The following is an 18,318-nucleotide window of genomic DNA, read 5'->3' as shown; positions in this document are numbered from 1 at the left end:
GTTTATTTATTTTGTTATTGAGAGGAAAGCATGCAACATATTTACATATTAATTTTAACGCCGCTGTCAGCAGAGTCTCTCATAAGCGCCATGCATCTTCTCTTGAATTGAATCCGGTAGAGCTGATTTACAGTCTTGCGCTACAGCGCCACACTGGTCAAACCACGTTATTGCATGCCCTTACATTAGGTAATGTGAGATCAAAAGGCTACTCGACAACAAAAATATATTCTATTCGACAAATAAAAATATTTGACAACATTTCATTTGTCGACATTGTCAATAATCACAACTAAACGCATAAACAATAGACCCGTTTTGCTGGTGAAATTTCACTAATGTGGCTACATGTTTATGATCATGAAAAATGCAGTTAACTTTTCCCCTGCCACTGACGGAAATTTCTAGCAATCCATGTTTTTATTGCCATACGGTGGGGGGCGCTATTACACATCTTCTGAAAGAGTGCAGGATCTCCAGATCCAAAAACAAGCGAAGAAGCAGAACAAGCATCGCTCAGACACGTAAGCTAAAGCGATTATCAAATATTCAACAGCTTTCAAAAAATCAAAACAGTTACCGAATGAAATGTTGAACCCACAAAAAGGTATATGACTATGATTCGATCATCTTTCTCAATCCAAATTGGACATATTCTTTGACAAAAATGCAATTTCTTTGCAAAATTTCACTTAAAATGTTAAAATGTTACTGGCTGGCATCTTAAAAAAAATGCTGTTGTGGAAAGATTTAAGTTAGCATCACTGTTACTAGCTTTTATTTTTCCTTCATGCTTTGAAATGGCATTGCTTTTTAGGAAAAATCTGAATTGTCTCCTTACCTACCTAAATACCTTCAAACCTTCAAAATTGTACACTGTAATGTAGACTGTTTAAGTGTCTAAAGACAAATGACATGAAAGCAAATCAAACATCTTGGTACAACTGAGAAAATTTGGCCACTCAACCAGTTCTCAGATCTTTTACTAATTACTAATTATCTACTCTGCTTTTAACAACTTGTAATTAGCTGTGCAAGATGTAATTAAGAGTTTAACTACAGGAGGCAGCTCTGTGGAAAGATCTGAAGAGAAAAGGATTACATTCTAATCTCGTAAAATTGAACTCTAAATTGTACGACTAATTCTAAAACTTCAAACTTCATCTAGCCTCGCATGTGACTAAAAGAGGGAAAAGTGTTTTTTCTCTTTACTTTAATAACAAAGTTGCAAATTCAATACAAAAGCAGAGAATAGAAAAGTTGTAGTTTATGGAAGAGGAAACTTCCACAACAGAGGAACACAGTAAGCCATAAATGAGCTCTGAGTGTTGCAGGGCAGCTAACTAGCTGTCAGCTGAGAGCTGCTTTGTGGTTTGCTGTCCAAATCCAGGCTGATGCTGGAGAGTGTGACAAAGCTTAACGCATGGCCTTCATTATTTTCGGTTTACCTGAGCCCCGGGGATTTAAAGTAAACAGCAGAATACTCACTTTGTTGACACCAATTAGTCGAAAACCTTTCAAAAGCCTGAAGTGAAAACAATTTCACTAAATAATGATCATCAGCACAGCTGAATTCACATTTCAGTGTAATTGTAATTGTAAATATTCACTAAATAATGTTATGTAAGAAGAAACAAACGTGGCTGTAGAACAAATTCTGTCTCAAAGACTTAAGGAAAGGCTAAGGTTAACAATTTGGGTTAAGAATTCTTAACAGTTATTTTAATTTATAAAATTTCCTTACTTAGACTTAATGTTTTTAAATGTTTTTAAAATTGTGGATAATTTAAGTTCACTTTTCTCTTTACAATAATGCTTTCATAAGGTGTTTCTTTTTTATGCACAGTAAAATAAAATAAAAGTAATAAATAAAAATATTATAATTATAATTATAATATATATATATATATATATATATATATATATATATATATATATATATATATATATTCCAAATTTGTACATAAAACGAAGGCTATTGGAGTATTTTTAAGTCAAATCTTAAGTCATAATTCATTGTGTTACTTGCATTTCTTTTTGATTATTTGTGAAATTTAGTAAAAGTAAATCCTACACCATTTTGTTCTGTGAACCATATTCAAAAAATCATTAAAAAATAAAATTAAATAAATAAATACAGATGTTTACCAACAAAAATGGGTAAATTTTCATTCTGAAATTAAAACCAGCACAGTGCATGCTTATTTGTTTGTTTACTCATTAATTATTATTATTATTATCATCATTATTATTAGTATTATTTAAAAAAATAATTTGGGACCAAACAAGTCATAACAAATTGGACAGATATTTGATTGAAGAACAGCTGGCACAGAACCTGTTGTTATACATCGACATCTATTTTTCTAGACTTTTGTTGTGAGTAAGTCTGAAATTGATGGCTCTTGACAGATTGCATATCTGCGTTTGCGTGCCTTACCTGTATGCTTTGGCTCGAATCTCAGTGGCTACGCCTACTTAGAGCTGTCAGTCGTGCTCGATCTGTCAGAAGCGCTATCATAAACTGCCATTATTCACTCATCTTCCTCAGGTTATGACAGCATGGCTAATCACCAGATACACAACATTAAACGTCAAGCAGGTTTCGGATCTGTTAATACATGACTATGACCGCTTGTGAACAGTCAGCCATAACAGGAAATGAACTCTCTGAGCTCATTGGCTCTGTTTGCATTCGGTTTAACATCCATCCATTTCACAATTTTGAGGAAAAAAAAAAGTCAGAATTGGCAGTTTATATTTGGCAATTCTGACTTCATTGTGAGTTATAAAGTCAGAATTGCAAGATAAACTTTAAATTCTGAGAAATGAAGTCAGAATTGTGTGATATAAACTCGCAAATCTGAAAACATATTGGTCTTTTTTTTCTCCTTAGAGCTGGACTTTACAAACTTGCAATTGCGAGAAAAAAGTCGAGTTTATATCCCACATTTCTGACTTTATTTCTCGCAATTGTGAGATATATCTCATAATTCTGACTTTATGAAAAAAAGGGCAGCGTGAACATTCAGCAAAACGTCTCCTTTTGAGTTCCACGTAGAAACTTAGTCATACGGGTTTGGAATGATTTGAGGGTGAATAAATAACAACAGGACTTTAATTTCTAGTATATTTTAATTCAAAAGGTTCAACATCAGGCTGTTTGACTCATCACACACTCTCACATTCAGACGCCAACCTCACATTCCCAGAGGTCTTCAATGAAGTGCCATAAAATTAAGTGACAAGCTAACATTCATTGCGAAAGTAGTCACAAGCATCCAGACATAGTTTATCGGTTAAAAGGTTTCAGTTCATAAAATCATTGAGGTAAGAGGTGAATCACCATTGAGCTGTTCAGCGGCAGACAAAACAAAAGCCTGCATCATAGATTCATCCTACATTGTTTTGTTAGAGAAATGCCGAGTAAATGATCCCAGAAGTCACAGGACAGGTCGGTATTTCAAAAAAACGTACAATTTGTATATGATACCGAATTCGTGATTCACCCGTAAATCTTTCTACAAGTAACAATACAGTACACCGCCACTTTTTTTTTTCCCTAGGAAATCTAGACCTTTCCGGTATGTGATTACTTTTCAGCTACTTCTCCCAACCTCTTTTTTCCTCATCGTTTCTGTTGTCAGTCTAGCAGGAGAGACGGGACTCGGGGGAGATGTATGGCTTTAGGCTGTACAACAGCAAATTTACTCATTCTTTCCATCTCTCTCTCTCTCTCTCTCTCTCTCTCTCTCTCTCTCTCTCTCTCAGGCCATTCCTGTCTTTCTTTACCAGTTCCTTTCATCTCGTCACCTGTCTGTTTGATTGACACACTTTCAAGTTTATTTCAGGCCTGTAGTGCGCAGTCACGCACAGACAGTCCCAGAGTTAATATTTGATCAATTCGCTCACCTACATGCCTGTAATTCTTTACTTATTACTTTGTCTGTCTCTGTTATTATGCAAACAGCCTTTGTCATCATAACAGTGAGTGTATGAGTTTGGCGGCTATGACAGTAACATGTTCAGTGATGACACTAATGTACTAAAAATAGAACTGCATTACTTCAGTTGGAAGACCTTTTTGTGAATATTATGATCTTAGAGATTCACTTCAAAACAACCGGATGGCAGCCATATTCTTTTCCTTTTAAAGTCCTGTCAACATTTACTCACCCTCATGTTGTTTTAAAAACGGTATATGCAATAAAAAAATAATTTAAGCAGAATATCCAGTGTTTTTTTTTTCATACAATGAAATTGAATGCAGACAGAGCTGTCAAGCTAATAATAATAATAAACGAGTTATACACTTAATCCAAAGTCTTCTAAAGTCTTATGATAGTTTTGTTTGAGGAACAATAAATCACTCAAATTCTCCACCATTGCTCTCAAATCTCATTCCAGTTTGAATATATTCAAATTTCAGTAACTTGTCAGAACATTAATGAATAGCAACTTACATTTTGCTTGAAACATGAAGGTGAGTAAATAATGACCAGCACTTGTCTTTCATACACTTTCAAAAAGCTCAAATATTTAGTTTACTATGCAAATATTTTACATAATACACTTTATAAATGCAAAAAATCTGATGTTTTCACAGATACAGTACATATGTCAGCCTGGTGAAAAATAAATGTATTTGAAATACATTTATTTCATGCTAGATATACTACAAATACATTTTCATATTTGTGTACTTAATAAAATGCCCTGCAATTGTACTTTTAGTATACTAAACCGGTATACTTAAAGTCTGCTAAATAGGAACAACTAATTTCGTACTTAATGCACTTTAATTGTGCGGAAGTAGAGTTGAAGTACATATGATTGTGCTAAAGTGGAACTATTGCAAGTATACTTCAGGTACACTTTAAATCAGTGGTCTCAAACTCAATTCCTGCAGGGACACAGCTCTGCAGAGTTTAGTTCCAACCAGCCCCAAATCGCAGCTGCATGGAAGTTTCTAGTGATACTGAAGAGCTTGATTAGTTGGATCAGGTGTGTTTGATTAGGGTTGGAGCTAAACTGTGCAGAGCTGTGGCCCTCCAGGAATTGAGTTCGAGACCAATGCTTTAAATATTTTGCATTTAAAGACTGGTATTATTCAAAGATCATACAGTCCTCATCGAAAGTGACATTAAAAACACATTTTAGACTTAATATTAAGAAATTTGCATTGTGCACAAGTAGTACACCAAATAAATTTTAATTATAATTTTATACCAGTCAGTCTCGAGTTATCTGTCTGTAAATATGTTAATAGATTTGAACTATACTTTGTATGAAATCAGTTTATTTTTAAATATATTACTTTTTTTACTAGGGCACATATGCATATTTGTTAATACTGTATGTTTGAAACTAGCAAAATAATAATAATAATAATGTAATAAACGATATTAGAATTTAAAATATGGCCATATGTGTGGCTATGTATTTATAGGCCTAATAAATATAATATTTGTGACTTTACAACACCGGAATAAACTACATTTTACAAGATATACAAGTAGAAAAAAAAAAAAGTTTAAAATGTTAATGATATTGTGTATCAACCATATTCAAAATATTTCTGTATGGAGTTTCTTAAAGGAGTCATATGATGCCATTTCATGTTTTCCTTTGTCTTTGGAGTGTTACAAGCTCTTTGTTCATATACTGTATAAGATTCGTAAAATTGCAAAGACTAAAGTCTCTGACCCAAAGAGATGTTCTTTATAAAAGTTAAGACTCGTTCACGCCTTCCTAAATTGTCTCATTTAAACATGCCCCCACATATCTACATCACTGTGTTGGCTATGCGTTTCCAAATATGGTAAGGGGCGTAACATTTCCATCACACGCTTGAGGTATTCAGCCAATCAGAGGGCACTGGATAGCTGGCCAATCAAAGCACACCTCGGTTTTCAGAACGATGAGCATTGTAAAAATTGACACAAAGGCAGGGCAGAAAGGAGCAACAATAATGTACAGTATATTAAAAAATAATGTGTTTTTGTGAACATTAAACCGCATAAACACATTGCATTACACCAAATACACAACATAATGTTCTTTTAGCATCGTCATATGATCCCTTTAAAGACTCAGTGAAAGCAAATTAAAATCAGGAAATTTAAACATTATTAGGAATTATGCAGTTCATTTCATGGGTCTTTATTAAAAGATTATTAAAGTTACTGTAAAGATTATCAAAATGCCATTAAACAAGTTGCTGTCATTTTCTTTTAGTTGAAGTAGTGTGTGGAGTGCACAGTAGAAGTATGTTTAGTTTAAAACATTAAAACACACATCAAATACAAATTTAAATTATATTTTTATTTTCTTCTTTTTTTTTTTCTTTTTTTGAGTTTAGGTGAAGAAGAAAAAAAAAACATTACACTGCATGTGACTTTTACTGGCCATATAGAGAGAAACAGAGAGAAATATGTGGGCTGATATGAATCTGAAACAGATGTAATGCAGAAATGTTTCATATCACCTTGAATCAAACAAACAAGTCTGAGTTGAGGAGAAGACGTTCTGATGAAAGCAACTACGGGTGGCATTTCGACATATACATACATACAGCCAGTTTACCAGCATAATCTACAACCATTCATCTCCAATGAAAACATCTTACTACTGGACAACACCTAACTCATTTCCAACTATCTCAGATGGTGATAAACACTGTTTTGGCTTCTTTGTTGCTCTGTGGTGATTACTGTATTTGGACAAAGTTTGAGTTAAGATAAATCTTCAAACTATCATAAAATACAGAGATGCGGTTCTGGACGTTTTCAAAACATGTATGCAAACACTTCCCAAGCAGCGACAATAATCTCAAAATTTCTCAAAGTTTTAAAATAACATTGAAATTTACTACTTGTTTAAAAATAATAATAATTGGCTTTCATATTATTAATGCACTAAGGCCAAAGCAAATTATTACAATGTTATCTGAAGCATGTAGGCCTACTACAAACATTTTTGTCTTAATTTCTCATTGTCAATAACAAGGGATGTCAATAGAATTAAATAACTGTTATGAATCTTATGATTCCCAACCAGTTTTTAGAAAGCAAAATGAAATAGTAACAATCGACAAAAAATAAAACCCCTACTGGCGGAGGTGTAAAACTGCAAGTTACTGGCGGAGGAACATTGTTTTGGCAATGACGTGAGTTGGGATTCGGTTTAGATCTTTAGCACAGATTAATATTTAATCGTTTGAGGCACTGTCCCCTAAAGACACCGCATATCCGTAAATAACGTCTTTCAAGCAGGTGTCTTCCACTAACGTTTTGACTCACTAAAACAGTCGTGTTGAAATACGTAATGTTACAATAGAAATAACATAAATATTAAAACATATTAAAATCATAAATATTGGCAAATTTACTTACCCGTCGAACAAGAAAATGGCCATCTCTGGGTCAGTCTCAAAATCCTTTGAAGTGCCCATGTCGGAGTTGTTGCCATATTTGCCCCTTTGCTTGCAAGTTCTTCTCTGAATGAGATTTATTTGCTTTAACATCAGATGATTCCTCAAATGGTTGCATTTTTGAACAACAAGAACTAAGGCCACACCTAACATGTGGTGTAATAGCAGGACCTTATTCTCGTTGTTTAGAACGTGACATAACGACGTAAAGACGAATCACGTGAAAATGACACTGTGCGCGAAAACTGACCTGGCAGCTCAATGTATAAATAATTATTAGAAGCTTCCATTGTGAATCAGAGTAAGAAAAAGTCTTTTTTTTAAAGTTGTAAATGAAACAAAGATTAATAGAGTATGTTTTGCAAGAAAATTTCAAGTTTAATTACGTTGCTTGCCAATTACCAGCCATTTCTGAGTGAAATAATTGAATACTACTTTAATTTGGTTCATTTTAACAAACAAACAAAACTCTGTTTCGAAGCTTTAATTAATAATAATATATATATATATATATATTAATATGAACTAAAATCAGTTTCCCTCCAAAAATCCTGTTCCATATCCTCAAACTTTTGCAAGAACATTTCATGTTTTTCTAGAAGCTCTGCGCTTAAAGTCAACATTAAATCATCACCTCCAACCAATTTTCACCATCTAAAGGATAAGATTAAATTAGATTACTGAAGCAAAATGGGTTGCAAACTAAATTTCACGCTGAGTTTTAAGCCCCAGTATATGATGATGATCTAAACAGCCAGAAAATAAAAAGGTTTTTTTGTGCAACTCAAAAGGGCTGTTCAGATCACAACCTTTTTATGTGTTCAAACATGTGGAACCTGCCATATTATTATTGGTGCCGTGAATGAATAATGCACTTGGTATTCCAATGACAGAAGCCTCATCCAAACACAACAACGTAAATTGTTCTGGCTCTAACTTTTTGAGTACTAGATAGGTATCTGTCACCGCATGAAAGGACACAGTCATTCTCATTGCTCTAGAGCTGTACCTCTTTACAAGGTAACCTTTCTCTGAGTAGGAAAATGTGCAGACATGATGGGCATAGTTTAGCTTTTGTGGTATAAATTGCTTTTCATCCTTGTTTAGGTGGAAAAGCGGACTTAAAATGCCAGGCTGCCTTCGCTTAGACCCCATCAAATGCTATACAAACATAAGTCAGATTACTTTCCTCTCAAAAGGATGGATTGCTCGGCGTAGCAACGCAGTGTTATGCGCTAAGTGAACAACAAGGCATTTGGAATGGTGTCAGGGAAAGGACATGGTGTGATTAATACTTGATGTTGTTCTGGCACCATTTCATCCAAAGAAGGCAACTTCAGCTGGTAATGTTACGGATGCAAAAGGGAACATCGCTTTATTCGCCAGCAGGGACACATAAATTACTCTCGTAAAAGAAGGTTTGATTTATTTTCCATCGAGGAAAGATAAACTGTGTGCAGCCTTTCACGAATTTGACCTATACATTATATTCCACCGTGAACGTATGCACTGTATGAGCATTCAGTTAAAGCCATTTTACAGTTTTGATCCGTTGTGATTGATGACAATCTTTTTTGGAATAACATATTGACGTGAATAAAAATAGACCCTGTCAATATTAACATGAATAAAAACAGACCATGTCAAAAAAAAAAAAAACCTGACAAAGTAAAAATAATAGTAATAGTAGTAGTTAATGATTGAGTTTTTATTAATGAAATTTTTATCAATTGTTTTTTATTAATTAAAAACATTACTGTCTCATATATATATATATATATATATATATATATATATATATATATATATATAGAGCAGAAAAAAAAATAATAATATAAAAATTTTTTAAATAATAAAAATACATATAATACAAATATTTTGCAAACAATAATATAAACTATTAATAGTAATAATATTACAAGGAATTCTAAAATACTTAAAATACTAAAGATAAATTACTATTTAATAATAATATAATAATAATACAAACAATTGATATTATATAACACATTAGTCTTCAGAAACAACTTTCTGTCTCTTTTTTGTTGTTTTGTTAGAATATTATTAATAATAATAATAACTTTTAAAACTTGATTTACTATATTTACTGTTAATACTGGTTAAAACTTGGCTCATAATAGCTTCCCCAACACTGGTCAAACTCTGTGTATATACCGTATATAAAACCTGACGTTGAGAGTTTATTCATCTTCAAATTTGAACAGAATTTAAGACGGCTCTCTTTTCGAAGCTCACGATTTGTGACGACTCTCTAATGGATAGTGTGAGATGTTTTCGACAGGTATGGGGAGGTGCGGTGCGCAGATGTACTTGTTGGCTTGAGCAACTGAACTTTAAACAGAGCCAAGCCAAACAGCTTCTAATAGGAATGAACCTTGTCTTTGGCAATACTTAAGGACTCCTCCCTTGAATGATAGGACACTCAATATCCCTCCTTATTTGGCTCGGAGAGGACTGAATGGGGTTATCAATTTTAAACAAGGAGATAAACTCAAAACATACCAGACACCTTCTGGTCAGCATCTGTCAAGTAATTTTCCAACAACCTTTTTCATTAATGGACTTGTGTTTGGGAGGTTGTTTCAGGACTGTGAAAAAGATGAGAAGAAGACTACTACTTCTTCCAGACCTCTAAAAAACTAAGACCTCGTTATATCCGTCTCTTATTTCTAGCACATCTATCAATCAGTCATAAAGACGATCCAGTTCTGACATCTGTGCCAGCAGACTGTGGGCTGAAGATGGCTTTTTGACACTCCGCAGGTCATTACAGTGAAACGATAAGGTGAGGAACGCACCTTTGAAGACCGATGAGCTGCTTAAGAGTGATTAATTGTCCGTGTCAGAGAAATGAACACAGAGAGAACAACAGCTGCTTTCATTTACATATCTGAGGCAGGAATTTATGCTTAATTTGACAGCAAGAATGTCTACAGAACTGAAAAAAACAAAACATTTGTTTAAATCTTGTTTTTTTTTTTTAATCTTGAGTTGCTACTATGACATTTATTAATACATTTAAATAATAAAATAAAACAACATAATACAATAATTCTATTTCCATTTATCCAGGTGTATTTTTCCAAAGGGTCTTATACAATAATGCAATGTGCAAAAGCAATTATATTTGACATAAAAGCATATAATGAATGTTTTGGCTGTTGAACTCATGAAAACGTTGAGAATAACTCCAAGTCAAGGTTACTTTGAAGCAGGTGTGGAGATGCCTTGTTAATCTAATAAAAAAAAAAAAGACTTTCAGCTTTGGTATTTCAGTAGGGCAAAGATAATTCCAGGGCGCCTCTTTTGGTTTTAAAAATCCCTTCTAATTTCATTAACTTGGAGCATTCAGTATCCATTCTCATGAGAACTTTCAAAGACTGGGAAACCTACAAATATGCATCCCATGATAAACACATTCCTTGTTTCGGTTCCTTTGCACGTGATGGAAATCTATTAGCGTCAATGGTATAAACCTCTCTTCCTTTAGCAAAAACTCATAAAACCAATCAATCAATCAATCAATCAATCAATCAATCAATCAATCAATCAATCAATCAATCAAAATTAATTAAAAAAATATATATTTTAATACACCTCTCCAATAATTATATATACAGTGCTATGCATAAGTTTAGGCACCCATGCTAAAGTTGACTAAAAAGAGGAATAAAAAATAATCTTTTGGAAATTGAACTTAATGCCTTAATTAAAAAAATTGGGAAAAATCCAACCTTTAAGGACACCAATTTTCTTTGTGAATGAATAATGTATGGTAAATAAATAAATGTTCTTCCTTAAAATACAGGGTCCATAAGTTTGGGCACCCCTATGTTAAATTCCCATAGAGGCAGGCAGATTTTTATTTTTAAAGGCCAGTTACTTCATGGATCCAGGATACTATGCATCCTGATAAAATTCCCTTGGCTTTTCGAATTAAAATAGCCCCACATCATCACATAGCCTTCACCATACCTAGAGATTGGCATGGTTTTATTTCAGTTAGCCTAATAGCTGGTTTGATTTGCATTGAGAGGTGATCTTATGGAAAGTACTCCATGCATGGGTGCCTAAACTTATGCATAGCACTGTATATATCTATCTATCTATATATATATATATATATATATATATATATATATATATATATATATATATATATATATAGGTTTTTTTTTATTTCTAACCTTAATATTTTTGTGAGGCTTAGTGAAAAATGTGAAAATAGCTGGCAATTGCAATAAAAAATATGAAGATTAAATTATTCAGCAGGAAAAAAAAAAGTTGTATTAATTATATTTTCAAAAACAAGCAGGAATATATTGTAATTTTATAAAAAAAAAAAAAAGTACATTAACAAATAAATTAGGATCAGTGTTCAATGATATCAACGATACTAAAATAATACCAAATAGTTCCAAAAGTTGTAATAAATGAATGCTAATGTTGCAATTTGCAGCTATTGCTAAATTCACACCTCCATTATTTTGTATAAAAAACTGCTCCATTTTAGTTTTCAAACTTATCTTTTTTTACAAGAAAAGACCATCATTTTGTCTCAGCATGCAGAATACACTCGCAACAGACAGCGCCATCCATTCCTGTGTCATCCTGAGAAAAAATATTGACTTAGTGCCCGAATATAAGACAAAGACTGTGGTGAGAATTGATCTTATGTCATCCAGTGAGGAACAAGCTTTAGACTGGTACCATCTTTAGCATTTGGAGAACACTTACATCAGTAATGCCAGAGGAAGCATTCAACTCAAAGATTAGTATGCGAGTACCTACAAAGATCCTGCATTAGTGAGAGATTAAGAAGATTAGAGGCATCAGTTTGATTTTGATATGCGTAGTCGGCGTAATTGCGTCGTTGTTTCCTGGGTGAGTTATTCACAGATGATAGTTGCCTGCCTCAGTGTTGTTTTTCTCCCAAATGTCTTAGTCATAGAGCCTGATTCACTTGAAAGATTTAGTACACAGCTTTAGGCATTGTTCTTCACTAGACAGGAGCAGATAATGCAAATTAAAACTAAAGATGTTTGGGAAACAATGCAGCATTTCAGAAAGAGAGTTGCTTCATTCCTGAATCCCACGTTAGCAGAACTTTTAATGTAATTCTAAAAAACTAAACTATCGTTTGGATTACATCACACTTTTGTGTCTCAAGCACTTTTGCATGATATTATGTATTTAAAATGAATCTTTACACTTTTGTGACATTGCAAGCAGGACAATTATGCAATTAAACTGAATACATTATTATAAAATCCTTTTTTGTTCTCATAACCGAATGTGCAGACAGATGCTACGGTGAGTGTTCTTCACTTGACTTTGCTGTGAGTCTGGACAACTCCAATGAACTTGTAATCAACTTAAGAATAAAAAATAAATGGATTTGAAAAGCATTTCATATGTGAAATTTCAAGTAGCTTGTAGTGATGACAATGATGATTGTTTACAAAACTAAAACAAATCATTGTGGTATAACCAACTTACAGGAAGCTATTTTGTTGTAAATTTGATACGAAAATCATAATACATGACTTGATTTCACAAAAAGAGCCTCTACAGCACCATAGAACTGAATGTAAAGTATGCAAATGTTGGGGGTGTAACTATTAGTGATGCCGACTGTAACGTCACAGTCAGTGTTATGCTATGATTCGCCTATTTTTCAGTGGTCTTTTGCATTCACGAGATTTACGTAATGGTTTTTGAGGCTCACGGTATGTCATTTCCATGTATTATTATTCAACTATGCCAAGGTAAATACAGTTTTCCATTCTATGGCACCTTTAATTAAAAGCATAAACAAATAAATACATATTTAAATAATAAGAAAATATTTGGAGCTTTTTTAATGAACATGCAAGGTTAGTTCAGATTGTCAAATGGTGCAACCTTAAGAAAAAAACAAATGATGTTCTTAATTAAAAACGTAAATAAATACATAATTTAAATAATAGTATATTTTGAGATTTTTTTTTTATGAAAATGCAAGGTTAGTTCAGATTGTCAAATGGTGCGATCCTAAGAAGAAATAATGATGTTCTTAATTAAAAGCATAAATAAATAAATAAATACATAATATAAATACTATATTTGGATAAGGTTAGTTCAAATTGTCAAATGGTACAACCCTTGAAAAAAAACTCACAGTATTCTCGAACTGACTGTATGAATAAGAAAGACAAAAGAAAGAAAGAAGGAAAAAAATACAAATGAGTAATATTGATTTTATTTTTAGTATGGTACTAATATGTACACTATGGTTAGTTCAGATTGTCAAACGGTACAACCCCAAGGGAAAAAGAAGATATTCTTGATAAAAATCATAATACAATATATAAATAACTCTGTATTAAATTAAAAATAAATCTATTTTTAATATGCTTTAAAATATAATTTATTCCTGAATTTTCAGCAGCGATTATTCCAGTGTCACATGATTACATTTACATTTTACATTTAGTCATTTAGGAGACACTTTATAAGCTACTTACAAATTAAGTTGTACATGATCTAACATTACGTGATCATGTACATTACTTCGCATTACCCCCCCCCCCCCCAAGGATTCTTTGATGAATTGAAAGTTCAAAAGAACAGCATTTGAAGTAGAACTCTTTTGTTTTTACTGTCACTTTTGATCAATTTAATGTTGCAAAGCATTACCACTACCAAACTTTTGAATGGCAGTGGACCACTTGGAATACAATTTTGCAAATACAATCCTTTGCCAAAGTTATCAATACAATTAATTCCCTACTATTTCTGATGCTTCTTTTCTTTTATCACAGAGTTTGATGCATTTCCTCACTTGTAATCTTCCTCCAACCTCCCACCTGCAAAAGAAGAACAGCACAAAGCAGAAAGTACCACAATCACGATGAATAAGCTGCAGAGGACAAACAATGCCGATTCAGGCGAGATGAGATGAGAGGTGCGGTAAACTAGTTTATCCTGTGGCTGGTTCTTTTGTCACTTGGTGCAGATAGATGACAGCACAACTGAAGCAAAATATTCATTAAGTCTGTGCGAGAGTCAAAAAGAGTGGACAGATATGCAGATCAAAGCTGCGCCTTCCACGCCGCACTGTCACACGCAAAAAAAGACTTTAATCTCGCAGTTGCAATATTGAATTAATTAGTTTCACAGTCTAGCGTGAGAACCATAGACTTGCATGTCTTGGCACGTCTGAGTTTGAGGGAGCGTTTATGAATTCGCTACAATTACAGGCATGTGGTGGTGTTGTCTGGTTATTTCAGGAACCTCCGAATTGATGCGCGTCCAAGTTTTGTTGAAGAGAATACGGATTATGTTAAAGGTGCTGTAAGCAACTTTTTTTAGTGAGCACAAAATGTCTCTATTACCTGACAGATATGATCGAAATAGCTGTTGTGAGAAAGCACAGCTGTATCTGCGATAGGCCCAAGGCTATGTAAACACAAAAAAAAAGCATCAGGGCAGCAGCAGGTTCTTTTTAGCCAATCAGAAAAAGTAGTCATTTAGAAATGGGCTCTGCCCATCAATTATTTTGAGTGTCCGGGCTGAGGGATCTGAGTTTGGCGGGATACAGGGCGTGCGTTTGAAATCTGCAAAATGGCCGAAGTTAGCAAGACTAAGAGCTCAAGGTTTGGCTAATTAGCAATAACCGCTTTTCCACTGTCGAGCCAGTGCGAGCCAGTGCTTTAAACGGGCCGGACGGGGCTAATAGCCTCGGACCTGTAGCACCGAACCCAGAATCACGATGAGTTTCCACCGTCGGGCCAGAAGCTCCGCAGCGCTTCACTAAAACCCACTCTTTATACGCCTCTCAGGAACAACGTCATGCAAGCCCATCATTTCACCAACAAAGAGAAGTTATCAGAAAACTAATAAGAAATAATGTCACTGGAACTAGCGTGATCACAAAACGAACATGATAAAAGCGGCCGTTTCTTTGCATGTTTTGTTAAAGATTTCAATCCAAAAGCATCGACGTTTTGCAATAATAAGTGAACATTGATCATAATGAATTTATTTATCAGGATTGAAAATTAGTCACAAAGAAATAAAGAGTATGAACAGTTATTTCACAAAAGAATAAGGACACATACCCTATTATTCAAACGAGTCTGTTTCTGTTAGTCACAGTATACATCACATTTAGAAAGAATTATAATTTCTGTATTTTCTTTTTACATCAAAAATATGACTTGAGTAGCAGCGGGAGCTCCTGAACAAAAAACATTATTACATTTTTATGACATACGCGGATCGTAGACGAGATGAGACTTATGACAGATAAAATATGTTACTAAATAAATACATGATTGTGATAGAGAATGAGAAGCTGACGTCTGATTTCTTGAAGTGGCTGTATTTACCATGTTTACTATGGTAACGTTAAAGGGTAGCGTCCATAGCATTTTTAGCATAGCGTGTATTTTTTTGCATTGCTTGATCTCAAACAGTTATTTCAAACACGCGCTGCTGTCTGAAAGTGCGTTTTGAGCTAAAATTATTTTTAAAGTCTTGGTGTTATATCTGTTAACTTTATGAAATGATCTGCAGCGCTGAAGCTCTCCAGACGCGGAGAAACTCCGCCTTTGATCATAATCACTCCTCTAGCCCGAGCTGGCCCGCTTTTGCCCAAGGTTTTCGTCAGGCCAAAAAACCCTGGCCGTTGGCCCTGAGGAAGCACTGACGAGACACGGTCAAGCCCCGGATGTGACGGTGGAAACGCGACTGGCCCTGGCACACACTAGCAAGCCCGCTTTTGGCCCAATAGTGAAAACGCGGCTATTATGTATAAAATGGATACGGGAACTACACCATCTGGCCACAAAAAATATTATAATTTTATTATTATTATTATTTGTTTTATTTTTATTTTTTCCGCAAGCAAGATATGAGTCACATAATTTGTATTCATTTTGTATTATTATTTATATTACAGTAAATTTTTTTCCAGCTTTTGTATTTCTTTTAAATTTAAATTTATAATGCCAGAAATTAATTTCTAACATAAAACCAAAGGTTATATAAAGCAGTTATGGGGAAAAGGAGTGAGTGAGTGAGTGAGTGAGTGAGTGAGTGAGTGAGTGAGTGAGTGAGTGAGTGAGTGAATTAATTAATTAATTAATGAATAAAGTTATTTTAGGAAAGTTAAAAATGAATTATGTATTTACAAATATAATTGTATAATTTAAACAATAATAATTGTGCTTACTAAAATAAATATTATTGTATATTAATAATAATAATAATAATAATAATAATAATAATAACATTCTCAAAGTTCAAAGTCTTCAATATCATTTTCATTAGAAGCTATGTTTATGCCTTAAATTGAGACAGACAGATCTTTTTTTTCTTTCTTTCTATCGATCGATCGATCAATCGATAGATTTATTGATTGATTTTGGAAAAATAAATCTATTAAGTTTCTGACAATATGGCTCAAATCAATTTCATACACATCTAATACAGAATAGAATAGAATAGAATAGAATAGAATAGAATAGAATAGAATATTTCATTCTCAATAATTCTTGATTTCTGGTGTATGATTTTTATTATGGTGTATAATTTTATTATATTTATATGTTGAAACCATCACAAACAGCACTAAACTATTCCTCATTTGAGCCTTTATGAGCTTGTTTACTCGTGTTTGCGCTCTGATCCAGTAATACATTCAGAACATGAAATGAGTCTGTATACCTGTAAGCAGTTTATGAAGCACTTATGGCTTACACTGCTCACGTGTGCTAGTTTGAGATTAGATACTAATCTAGCCAACCACTAAAGCGGATCTCGCCATCAGATTGCTAAACATCTGAGATGAGTTTGTAAATGCCACTGGCATGACAGCAGTTTACAGAGTCAGTCTTTCTGGTAGGACTGCAAGTTTGACATTTTAGGCATTGCACACAACAGCCTATTTGCATGTTTTGGGGCTAAGCTAATTAAAGTAGCTTCCCCAGTGATGTTTGGCAGTAATTAATAGTTGCATCCCAAACTACAAGCTACACATAAATATTTCAATTTCAATATTGAAATGTTGTTAGTTACATTATAAAAATATGAACTACTATCAAAATGGTGCCAGTATCTTTTTTTTTAATTACATAAATATAAAGTAATACTGTTTCACATTAAGATATTTACACAAGTCACTTTACTTCCATGATGTGATATATTGAAACAGGATTTGCAATGAGGAGAAAAGAAAAGAAAAGAAAAGAAAAGAAAAGAAAAGAAAAGAAAAGAAAAGAAAAGAAAAGAAAAGAAAAGAAAAGAAAAAAATAAGCAGGAACACGATTTTCAATGGTAAGAGCGTGAACAAAGGACGGCATTTCTGAGGTGAAACATTAAAGCAAGACCTTCAGTATCAACAGCTGGATTCATAAAAAACTGCATAAAAAAGAAAAGTAATAATTCATTAATAATTTAATTTAAGTTAGCATTTGTTAACATTAGTGAACTACATTAGTTAACATGGACTAACAATCCTTTTACAGCATTTATTTATCTTAGGTTATCTTAAATCTTAACATTTACTAAAGCATTTTTAAGATAAAAAGTTGTATAATTTAACATTAGTTATGAAAAATACTAAACAAAATGTATTCACTAACATTAAAACAGATATTGGTAAATGCTGTAAAAACACACTGCTAATAGGTAGTTTAAGGTAGTCAATGCATTAAAGAATGTTAACAAATTAAGATATCTCTTAAAAAATATACTGTAACTTTCGGTGCTCTAATGGTTAATAAAACCGCAAGTGTCTTGTGGAAGAACATTGTAGCCAGAGCTACTTCTCTCTGTTTATAGATATGTGAAGTCATGCAGGTTCAGCATCGGCTGGCATC

The sequence above is a fragment of the Barbus barbus genome (assembly GCF_936440315.1).
Source record: "Barbus barbus genome assembly, chromosome: 49".
NCBI classification, from domain to species: domain Eukaryota; kingdom Metazoa; phylum Chordata; class Actinopteri; order Cypriniformes; family Cyprinidae; genus Barbus; species Barbus barbus.
This window is presented reverse-complemented; position numbering follows the sequence as displayed.